Source organism: Littorina saxatilis, linkage group LG14 (assembly GCF_037325665.1).
Source record: "Littorina saxatilis isolate snail1 linkage group LG14, US_GU_Lsax_2.0, whole genome shotgun sequence".
Classification (NCBI taxonomy): domain Eukaryota; kingdom Metazoa; phylum Mollusca; class Gastropoda; order Littorinimorpha; family Littorinidae; genus Littorina; species Littorina saxatilis.
Window position 1 is genome coordinate 15,764,364 of NC_090258.1, and position 12,224 is coordinate 15,776,587.

The 12,224-nt window shown below is 40.2% G+C and overlaps 1 long non-coding RNA gene across 1 annotated transcript in view; it reads right to left on the reverse strand.

Moving 5' to 3' along the window:
- Positions 1-4,678: 4,678 nt before the first annotated feature.
- Positions 4,679-12,224, reverse strand: part of LOC138947246 (uncharacterized) — a 195,139-nt gene continuing 187,593 nt past the window's right edge. The window contains exon 2 of the long non-coding RNA XR_011449604.1: positions 4,679-4,805. This is a non-coding gene — a long non-coding RNA (uncharacterized lncRNA). The remainder of the gene's footprint in view (positions 4,806-12,224) is intronic.

Sequence of the window (12,224 nt, forward strand, 5' to 3'; positions counted from 1 at the left end):
ATAGAGGAAGGTTAATTAGTGATTTCTCACATGAAAGCAACAAGCAGGCTATTCACACCCCTACCCCCCCCCCCCCCCCCCCCCCCAATCCCCCCCCCCCCTGCCACACACACTACATCTCAAGTGTACGTTCTGATTCGTCGTTGAACAAACAATCCCAAGAGAAAGGAGAAGTAGGACAATTTTAGTTGCACAAAATCCGCACGTCAGTGAGCTGCGAGCGTCAAAACAAGCTACTCCCCGGTAACTTGCTGTCAAGGATATATCCTGAATCATCTGGGCAATTCAATAAATCAGAAGTGAAACAAGAAATAGGTACCAGCCCCCGTAGCGCAGTGGTTAGCGCAAAGGGCTGCGGGCCGGGAGGTCGTGGGTTCGAATCCCATCAGGGCATGTGGGTTTTTCGGGCTACGGTCGGCTCCTTCCCAGAGTGGAAGTGCTATGGTTCCTATGGGAAGGCTGGGATCACACAGCCGAGTGTCATTCACTTAACGAATGCGACTTTGAGGGTGCTCAGGTTCTGTATACCTGACCAACACCGCAGGTGCGGCAGTTCTCGGAAGAGAGAGACCCTTGTGGTACGCCATATCGTACCTCAAATTTTCATCTCAGAAGAAATCAGAAATACGGAGAAAAGTCAAAGGGGTAAGACTAATTATAGTCAACGCATGTAAAAACAGGCAGACAGACATACAGACAGACAAACATACAAACACACGCACACAAACAGGCTAACACATGGAGAGAATTACTGATGTGAGAACATCATGATGCCGACGAGAGAGGGAGAGAGAGAAATTCTTTATTCAACGAGGGTAATAGAGTAAGCAGTGATCTGCTTTTTTACATCTGGCCCTCGCCCTAAAGAGGGACTAGTCTAAAATTGCTAAAGAATAAGCAAGTAAAGAAAACTACTGCTACATGATTATACTAAAATGAAAGTAAGAACATATCATCAATTTACATACAATACATTGCTTAAATGAAAAATGTAAGTTCATTTGACATGAGTTAAGAATTATAGAGTGGATTGCACTGACGCAACAAAGCTGTGAATGCCATGCCCATTGACATACACTGCATTCGAAAAAATCAGTGTATATAAAAATAATAATACATTGTTAAAAAGCAGATGTTTATTTAGACTTCATGAGATAAGACGTATATCTGGTTTATAGGTCAATCCTAGGCAGAGGCATGTTCAGTCTCATCAATTGGCGTGAAGGTTTTAACGTGAATTTGGAAAATATGGTTTGAGGTACACATCCATGAATAATTTTATGCATGAGGGTACCTTTATTATAACTTAGCCTTGCCTTCAGAGGAAGAATGCCTAAGTTCATGTAGTCTAACTCAGATAGGGTTGTTTTCTTTAATAAGACTACTTTAAGCGCTCATTTATGTAATCTAATTAGTTGTTTTGAATGAATTTTCACTTGCCGAGTCCCACAAGGTAGACGCGTAGTCAATAACAGACTGAATATGAGCATTAAAGAATAATTTCCTGGCTTCCAAATTCAGAAAGTGCTTGATTCTAGATAATAGATAAACCTGCTTGGACACTTGTTTGGACAGTTGTTCGATGTGGTGTGACCAAGACAGGTTGTTATCAATGGTCACTCCCAAAACTTTATGATGGTCGACTTTTTCAACAAGTTTATCATTAACCGTTAGATCGTAAAATATTGAGGTTATGTTCTGGTGTTTTTGCCTAGTTGTTATTATCATGCTTTTTGTTTTTTGGGGGTTAAGGGACATGTGATTTAGCTCAGTCCATTCACTCAACTGGTTTAAACTTTCTTGCAGTGTTTCTGATAAACGACTTAAATTGGTGTTACTAGAATGTATGGTTATGTCATCTGCAAAAAGTTCACATAAATTCTCAATGTGAAGGGGAAGGTCATTTATGTATATAGAGAGGGCCTAAAACTGACCCTTGTGGTACGCCATATCGTACCTCCTGCATACTTGATGCTGAGGCGTTTGCGTATACAGCCTGTTGCCTGTCACTAAGAAAAGAAGTTATAAGTTCAACAGAATCAATCCCGAGTCCATACAATGTGAGTTTCCTCAGTAACAACTTGTGGTCAATTACATCAAAAGCTTCGGCAAAATCTACAAAAACAGCTCCACAAAATTCATTATCGTTGATCTTTTCCAACCACTGATCAACAAGAGAGACTAAGGCAGTGTGACAGGAGTGATGAGCTCTAAATCCAGACTGGTTAGGGTGAAATAATTGATTGTGGTCAAAGTGCGATAATAGGTGTTTGTTTATATGTCGTTCCAGTGGTTTTGATAATACTGACAGTATAGAAATCGGCCTATCATTTGAGGGGTCTTTCTTTTCGCCAGATTTAAACAGAGGAATGATTTTAGCCTGCTTGAGGGCTATTGGAAAATATTTTTGTTCTAAACAGAGATTATAAATGTAAGTGAGGGTGTCAGAAATTACAGGGGTTGATAACTTTAGAATCCTTCCATCAAGCCCGTCTATTCCTCGGGTACCCGTTTGCTTTAAATGAGTGAGTGCGTGAAATACTTCAGGCACCGTAAGCGGAGGAATATTTAACTGAGTCTTCCAAAACTTCCAATTTATTTAAGGTTGTTTTATCGTTTATAATAACCTGTTTAGGTGTTTTGGAAAAAATGTGTGTTTAAATCAGCAGGTGATATGTCCTTTAGGCAACTTGAAGCAGGCGTTTTATTTGTTAGTTCATTTATTGCTGTCCAAATATTTTTGAAGAAGCAAGATCTTGAAAATACTATCTCTTGTGTAATCGTTTTATTGAATTAACTGTATTTCTCTGTTCTCTATTCGCCTCTTCTTTACCGATTGACTTTAACAAATGACGATTATCAATGGCATCTTGTAACTCATCATCAAACCACTTAGGTTTTACTATGTGTTTGACTCTCCGTTAACTCTACATGGAGCATGTCGATTCTACATTTCAGTGACAGCATTTAGCCAGTGCGTTAGGGCAGAATCAGGATTCGTATGATTATAAACCTTTACGGAGGTCACGGAGAAATGTGTCTTCGTTGAATTGAGAAAAGGATCTATATTTTATTGTCTTGTGGCCAGCTTTAGGAATTTTTATACCCTAATATGAGAGAGAGAGAGAGAGAGAGAGAGAGAGAGAGAGAGAGAGAGAGAGAGAGAGAGAGAGAGAGAGAGAGAGAGAGAGAGAGAGAGAGAGAGAGAGAGAGAGAGAGAGAGAGAGAGAGAGAGAGAGAGAGAGAGAGAGAGAGAGAGAGAGAGAGAGAGAGAGAGAGAATATATTCCTTTCCAACATCCCAGCACGAAAGGCGTAGATAAGTTTACTGTATTAAACCATTTTACATTAGATTGCTTTACTTATTGTTGAATAAACACGTGTCGATACTCAAACTGTTATAGCCACCGAGCTACCGTTATAGTCTGTGTCTTGCTTTCGGCTAAATGCTACACAGAGAATCTTGGTAAATATAGTGTGCTTCATTGGGACTACACACTAGGACGAGTAACTAGGAATCATAATCATTGCAATGACCGTGCGCTAGCGTTGTTAACCGTTGAAAATCGTGTGCAGTTTGTTTGTTTAAAAATATAAAAAGACAAAGAAAGTGGTAGCAATGGTATATGCTGATTAGAAGGTGACAGAAAGGAAGATGGGGGGAGGGGGTGAGGGGGAGGGGGCAGAACGAAGGAAGGAAGGAAGGATGAATAGTAGGAAGAAGAAATGGGACGATTATGAGAAGGAAGAGGAGGTCGAGGAGGACAAGACAAACATTCTCACCTCAACATGCACCCCCCCCGCCCCCCCCCCCCCGAAAAAAAAAGAACTCCCTAGAACAATGACAAAAACGGTTTCATCCCATTCGACGCAGCTGACACCAGAGTGTTGTGAGATGGGAACTAAGATTACGTCATTCCGACGCGCGCGTGCAATTAGGTGGTGAGCTCACGAGCGGAGATGTAAGATATGGCAAGCCAACTGTGCCAAAATCCTGATCTTTTATTGCAATTTAACCCTCCTAACCGTCAAGCAACTATTCTCCCCCTGCCAAAAGCGTCCACATTATTCGCAGTTGTGCCTGCCTTGTTTTCTATTTCTGTTTGATTGCTTGAGGCTGGAAGTGCTAACAAGAAATCATGTGAAGCATTAAGGTCTATGTGTTTTTGAGTTACGATTTATTTTCTCTTGATGGGTAAGCACTTGAAAGCAGTAAGCACTTGAAAGCAAAGTCAGATCTCTTCATTTTTGACTTCATATCAGGATTTTGAGGAGTGTAATACAATAAATATGCCACAAATTCTGTCACTTTAGCAGCATATCGCACTTGTGAGAACATCATGATGCCGACGAATGATAAAGATAGGAGTGAGCCCCTCCTAGAGAGTGTGACCTCTCTGATATCAACATGCATACACGTACGAACTATGCATGCAATAGTATGAAGTGAAACGAGATCTACCTAAAGGAATCCCTTCACATATATTCCTGTGTAAGTGATCATGTCCGCTAACACGGATCTATCAAGACTTTAACATAAGGCCAAAAAAAAAAAATTGTCTGTTTAGGGTAACCCGACCGACCCTATCGATTTGGCGCCGACCCAAAAACTTTTTTTTGATTTCAAAAAAAAAAAAAAAAAAAAAAGAGGTAAAAATGCTAAAAAGAGACATTTGGCGTTTCTTTCTCTCCCTTTCTCTCTGTTTTATTTATACGTTAGTTTTGAAACATGTATTCATCAAATATAAGAAGTGAATGTTCAGCCAACATAGCATTTACAAAAAAAAAAAAAAAAAAAAAAAAAAACTTTACCTACCTACCGACCCTACTTTTTTTTGTCATGTTACCCTAAACAGACAAATTTTTTTTTTGGCCTAAGATAAGACTACCGCGCCACCCCCCCTCCCCCCCCCACCCACTTTGACAGAGCAAAAATCAACACCCTGACTGGTTGCTGTGAGGAGTAGGACTCCCTTGTTGGATTAATTCACAACAAAATTCCAACTGTGTACAGGGTGTTAATTTGTGGTATGTGACCAAGCGGAGAGATGGTACCGCGTCTTATCCCACTCAGGGAAGAGTGCTGCAGGGCAAGAAGGTTAATTATCGCAAAAGCATTACAAAAAAAAAAAATTCGTTTTTTCTCTACCCTCAGCAAACAAAGTAAACAAAAACGCGGCAAGTAATTCCCTCGAGGGAAATGCCCCTTTTAGTACCTTACGAGCCTTTTATTCTTTGATTTTATTATATTTGTCTTCCCGGCTTTTCCTCCTTTGCTGACAAACCCCACTGGGAGGCCTATATGTACCTTAATATCCAATTGTCAAGGAACCTCCCCGTTTTGTTGGGACTGGTAGACATCCACTGGGACTGTAAAACAGAATCGCAGGCAGAAGGAAAAGTGTATTCAGAGAAAATATGGGCGCGCAGAAATAAAATATATTTGTCGAGGATTGTAAATCATAACCGAAGAAAAAACATCACAGAACATAGAAGTATGATTGGGTGCGACCAGATGCATAAAATGTGAAGAGAAAGATTCACACACGAAATTTCAGTGAGCTCTTCTTAAACAAAGTCGACGATTTTTTTCTCTTAATGTTGAAGTAATGAGATTTATGCAGGCTTTGTAAAAATGTAGAGGAATAGTTAAACGTTTTTAGTAGATGGTTTTATATTAAAAAAAAGACGCTAGTGTAACAGTTTAAATGCACTGATGTTATGAGAAAGCGTAGAAGTGTTATCATTTATTAAAACGTGCCCATGAAAAGAACGAGGAAAATACTTTGACGAGCTTGCAAAGTCGAATCTTCTCTGGCAACCGCCTTTAGATAACGACCACCTTTAGATAACGACCGCCTTTAGATAACGACCACATTTAGATAACGACCACCTTTAGATAACGACCACCTTTAGATAACGACCACCTTTAGATAACGACCACCTTTAGATAACGACCACCTTTAGATAACGACCGCCTTTAGATAACGACAAGCTTTAGATAACGACCGCCTTTAGATAACGACCACCTTTAGATAACGACCACCTTTAGATAACGACCGCCTTTAGATCGACCACTTTTAGATAACGACCGCCTTTAGATAACGACCACTGTTAGATAACGACCGCATTTAGATAACGACCGCCTGCTTAGTATGACCAACCCAAAGTATTCCCGACACGTACCGGAATAAAACGACTTTTGCAGTTTGAAGAATTAACCGTAACACTGGCAATAAAGTCCATCTGCAGAGCCAAGCAACCAAGGAAAACATGTTTGCCAACTTAAAAGCGTTGTGGTTAAACGACATGTGAGTTGTAACATAGATACGGATTCACACGAGCACGCAAACGCGCAATTCAAGAGACGAAGCAAGTACAGAAATGTAAGTAATGTTTGTAAAGTTTACGGTAACACGATACTAACGGTTGGGCATACATATATATTTATATACGACTGTATACTTCAGATACGCGCGAAACGTGCCCCAAATATCCACATCTTACTGATATGGAGGTTATCATGTTTGGCTTCTCACACTAAATCTAGCACATCTGCCGACGATGAATTCTGATGCAGTTTCTGGTGTCCTAAATATTTAGCACCTGAAAGTTTAAGCGGCAATAATACTGATATCAGAGAGTATCGCTGAACAAGATTGTCCTTGATGACATTGTCTTTGCACTCAGTTCTACAATGCCATCAAAATGAAAAGGAACGAATGTGCACATTAGCTTGGGGGAAAAAAGGTGGGCAAAGACTCAAGCCAAAAAGGCTGTCTAGAAAGAAAGAAAAAAGTCAACACAAGGCTAAAATATGAGCTTTTTGGTAGTTATTGAAGAAGATTCCAAATTGCTCAATGTTGTTCAGTAAATCAACAGCAACGGACCATGAGAGTAATATCATTGACCAGTTCGTGATTGAAAGCACGGCGGCTTAAAAAACACACAACAGTCAACCCACTCACTCACCCGCTCTGATTCGACCACCAACACCCCCCCCCCCCCCCCACACACAGACACAATCACACTGACACACACACACACATACTCACACACAGACACACTCACACACATACACACACACACACACACACAAACACACACACACACACCCTGACCGACCCTCCTGATTTCCAAACACACATCCGAGAAAAAATCTGTCGCTTTAAATCCAGGGAATCTCACCACTGAGTTCTGAGGTCCACAAATATGGGTTGGGCGATGGTTATTCTGCCTGTATAGTTTTCAGCACCGCACAGCCGCATGTTAAAAGGTTTACTTTACTGCCCTTTATCCAAAGCTAGAAAAGCAAAAACAAAACAACATGGCTGCGACACATTCCAAACAGGTGCGCACGTGACAAGGGACCAGTCATTGCGTGGTAATCTAGACGCATCTGAGAGGGAATGCTCGTTGGGAAAATGTTCGCGGGTGCATCCGATTAAATAAGCATACATTGGGATGATTTGGTTTTTACTCTTGTTCTCTTACGTAGAAATGAACTCAGCCATACAACGAGAACAATTAATTTGGAGATTTGATTTCCACATTGCAAAACAAGTTATTTTATATTTTATTTGTTCAACGGAACGAGTTTATGTGTATGTATTGATGTCTTTATTGTTCTTGTGTTTTTTGTATTTTTGCATTTTATTTTATTTATTTTCATGTACCCCCATGGGGTTTCTTGAAATAAAATGTGACTTGACTTGACTTGTCTAAGCTCATTGTTTCCTTTGGAGATTGCGCCGGAGTAGCATGGTGGTTAGAGAGCTTGACTCGCACGCTGGCGCTCAGTGTTGGACCCCCACTTCGGGGCAAAAACAAATACCCGATGCGCGCTTCCGAGTACTCTCCTGTCCACCCAGCTTGAAATGGGTACCACCAAGTTGCCCCCACCAAACATACCGAGGGCCCGGTAGCTCAGTTGGTAGAGCACTGGACTTGTGATTCGAGGGTCACGGGTTTGAATCCGGGCCGTGACGGTTACGCGTCAATTTCATGTGCAGACTAAGAGATGGTATTCATGTTCCACCCCCGGGTCGCCACTATGGCATGTTAAAGTCCTCGGTCATTAAGCCATAAGTGCGGGTGGCTGATTATACCTAAACAAGCACACACCTGGGTAGCGCGACCTCCTTGCTGCTCGCTTTCTACTGGGAGGAAGCGATACGAATTTCCCAGCGATGGGACAAGATATAATGAGGAAGAAAAAAAAAAGGTAATCTAAACGCCTAATTCAAGGCCAGGTAAGGCTACGGCTGCGAGGGAGAGTAGATGGACACCGTCATCATCAGCTGGCCCTGGAGAAGTAATCTAACTCTTTTCTCCCCTACGACCAAACATGCTTACGGGATTCCCTTTTCACCAATTCTGACATGGGGTAGGGCATGTCTCAAGTTCTCGACACAGATTCAAAGATATACTTCTTTTTGTGTAGACCATTTTCTTAATCGTCACAAAACTGGCCATGTTTCTACCGGGGCTATGAGTATTCCTTAAACTGTGTGGCAACTTATTTCATACATCAACCATTGACTGTTTTTTCCCCAAGTGCTTTCAGTTCACAGCACATTGATTATTCTTTGCAATACATAAATCAACACATATTATTATGAAGTGATTGATTATACTATCAGAGGCTAGAAATGCATATCCTGCTAGATCATATTTGACTGGCTGCGCTTAGCTCGTTTTCACAAAACATGCAATCGTCTGTGCAATACATACTTGCATTTAAAACTGCCTTCACCGCGCCTCCAGCGTAGCTAGACAGTTTCAAAGCTCATCAAGCATGTGCTGAAATCTGCTGCGTCCATTGAAATTCCAGGGCTGAATTCTCCGATGGCGTTTAAGTGACGCAAGGAGAAGGGTTCCCAGCTGTCGATGCTTTTCAGTTTGTCGAGATGGTAAATTCTCTCTCATCTTGAGATTGGCCCCTCTCTCTGTCGTAATTTTAGTGTGTGCGTGTGGGTTTTATTTCCCAATTTGAAACTATTCTTATCCCAGAGAAGAATGCAAAAAGAGTGTAAAAATCAGGGATTTCACTTTCATGGGTTACTACTTTTTGCTTGCTTGTTTGGTTCTCTAATTACGCTTTGCACTGAAGTGCATCGAAGTCGTGAATTTTTCACTGACACACCCGAGCTATGGCGTGATGTTCTACGACAACGATGTTGCAGGTGTAAACGAATAAGAGGAGGAGAAGGGAAGGGGGGGGGGGGAGAGATGAGAGAGAAAGAGAGAGTGAGAAAGATAGAGACAGACACAGACAGACGGACAGAGAGATAGAGGGATAGACAGAGAGAGAGAATGAGAGAAGGTTAGACAGAGAGTGAGAGAGAGAGAGATAGAGAGAGAGAGTGAGAGAGAGAGAGTGAGAGAGAGAGTGAGAGAGAGAGAGTGAGAGAGAGAGAGAGAGAGTGAGAGAGAGAGAATGAGAGAGAGAGAGTTAGAGAGAGAGTTAGAGAGAGAGGGAGAGAGAGAGAGAGTGAGAGAGAGAGAGCGAGAGAGAGAGAGAGAGTGAGAGAGAGTGAGAGAGAGAGAGAGGCACAGAGAGAGTGAGAGAGAGAGAGAGCGAGAGAGAGAGAGTGAGAGAGAGAGAGAAAGCGAGAGTGAGAGGGAGAGAGAGTGAGAGAAAGAGTGAGAGAGAAAGAGAGAAAGACAGAGAGGGCAGAGAGAGACAGAGAGAGACAGACAAAGAGAGAGAGCGACAGACAGAGAGAGAGAGAGAGAAAGAGAGAGAGAGAGCGAGAGAGAGAGCGAGAGAGAGAGAGAGCGAGAGAGAGAGAGAGAGAGAGAGAGCGAGAGAGCGAGAGAGATTCGGATTCGGATTCGGATTCGGATGGTTTATTCACATAGGCCATTGCCCCTAGTGAAGGGGTGTGAGCAAAAGCAAAAACATTGAATCATTTTTACATTCAGTAGACTCAAAACAGTGCATATTTTTTTCAAAAGTGGATAACAGATACATCCATGCAGACATCTACATACAAAATTACGATAACAGTGTTTCTCGTATCTTAAATGCTTTATACAAATATAAATATAAATCACGTACAGTTTTTTTCATGTGTTGAAGCTAAAAGAAGGCTGAGTCGAAAAGCACTTGGTTGCCTGTAATATTTCAGTGGGATGAATTTTTCTCTCAATTTATGGAAGTATGGACAGACAAGAACAAAATGGACTTCATTTTCCAGTTTATCTTTACAAAAGGGACACATGTAATTATTAACATCATAAACTTTTCTGTAACGATGAGTGTGAACGGCAATTTCAGAGATCCCTAACCTAAACCTTATCATCATGAATCTTAAATGTCTGTCAATATTAAACAAAAGGTAAGGTTTGATCTCAGGAACAGTACAAAATGTTCTATACACAAAAAATCTTTCACTATTTTGAATATGAAACTCCCAGTCTTGCCATCTGCATGCAATTAATCTATCTTTCAAAACATACAAAAACTTGTTTTCGTCAACAACACCTTGATTCAACCACACAAAACCATATCCTAACTGATACAATTTACAACGCACATTTGACGCCCAATTCGATTTACCATTCTCATCCATCCTGTACAGCATTTTATATGATTTATGAGGCAATCTATGCTCAGACATTCTCAACAATTTCAACCAATATTTAATACATTTCAATATTGAATTTACGTACAAAGGGTATCTGTTAGTTTCTCCATATACCAAATCGTTTGGTGTACGCATTTCTAAACCCAGAAACTTTTTCAATGCAAATAAATGAACCTTTTCACATTCTATGGCTGCTTTATCTAAGCCCCATAACTCTGCACCATATTGTGTAATAGGTTGTACTTGTGCATCAAATAGCTTTAGATAAACATCCAAACTAGTATTATTAATCATGTATAACTTATGTGAAATCGACAACAAAGCTTGCTTAGCTCTACTTGCAAGGTCTAAGCAGGCAGCCGTAAAACTAAGCCTGGTCGAAAAAAGTATTCCCAAATACTTATATGCATTCACTACAGGTAAAACATTCCCTTCATAAATCCATCTTTCTCTGGCAGCCAAATAGCCCCCCTTCCTAAAAACCACAATATTACTTTTACTCATATTTACTTTCAACTGGAGAGAACGAGCTGCCTTGTCCAGATTATTTAATTGGTTTTGTAAACCAACCACAGTTTCTGACAGCAATATCAAATCATCAGCAAACAAAAGTAGAAACAACTCAAAATAATCTATCGTAAAAATGGCACCATGTTTTCCAACTTCAATAATCTGAATTGCTAATTCATTAATATACAATGAAAATAAAACAGGACTACACACATCTCCCTGCTTCACCCCAAATGTGCATTTTATACATTCAGTCAACTTAAATCCACATCTCACTCTCACCTTTACTGACTCATACATACTCTTTATACATTTGAGAAGTTTTCCCGTCACTCCATTTTTTAACAAAATAGGCCAAAGCAGGTTTCTATTTATAGAATCAAAAGCCTTTTCAAAGTCTATGAAAGCGACATACAGTTTACGGTTAAGGGCAAATTGTTTCTGTACGAAAGCTAACAAAGTAAACATGTGATCAGTGGTAGTATAACACCTCTTAAATCCAGCCTGGTATTCACCAGTAATATTATGTAACTCCACCCATTCCTGCAATCTGTCATTAATTATAGAACCAAAAACTTTACTACTGACATTGCAAATAGAAATACCGCGATAATTATTTGGATTATTAGCATCACCTTTTTTAAAAAGAGGTATCATAATAGACTCAGTCCAGCTTTCAGGGAACACACCTTTCGAAAACAAAGAATTAAAAAACTGTACAAAAAAATCAATTATTACACAATCAGAATGTTTCAAGAGCTCACCAATAATACCATCTGGTCCAGATTTTAACTTTCTCATTGCAACAAGCACATCTTCTCTTGAAATAGGACGATTCATAATACCATTATCATCATCAACAACATCATTATCAACATCAGCCTCACGATCAATACTTTCACCCTGATTTACACTTTTATCCAATAATGCATTAAAATGTTGAAACCATGCATCCAAAGTAATATTATTCTTCGTATGCTTCCTTTTTGCAGAAAATTTATGCATAGTATTCCAGAACTCCTTTTGATCATTAACAACAGCAATAAGTTCATTTAAAATTGATTCATTATGTTCTCTTCTCTTTCTGTCCAACATATTTTTATATTCCCTCCTGGCTATACAA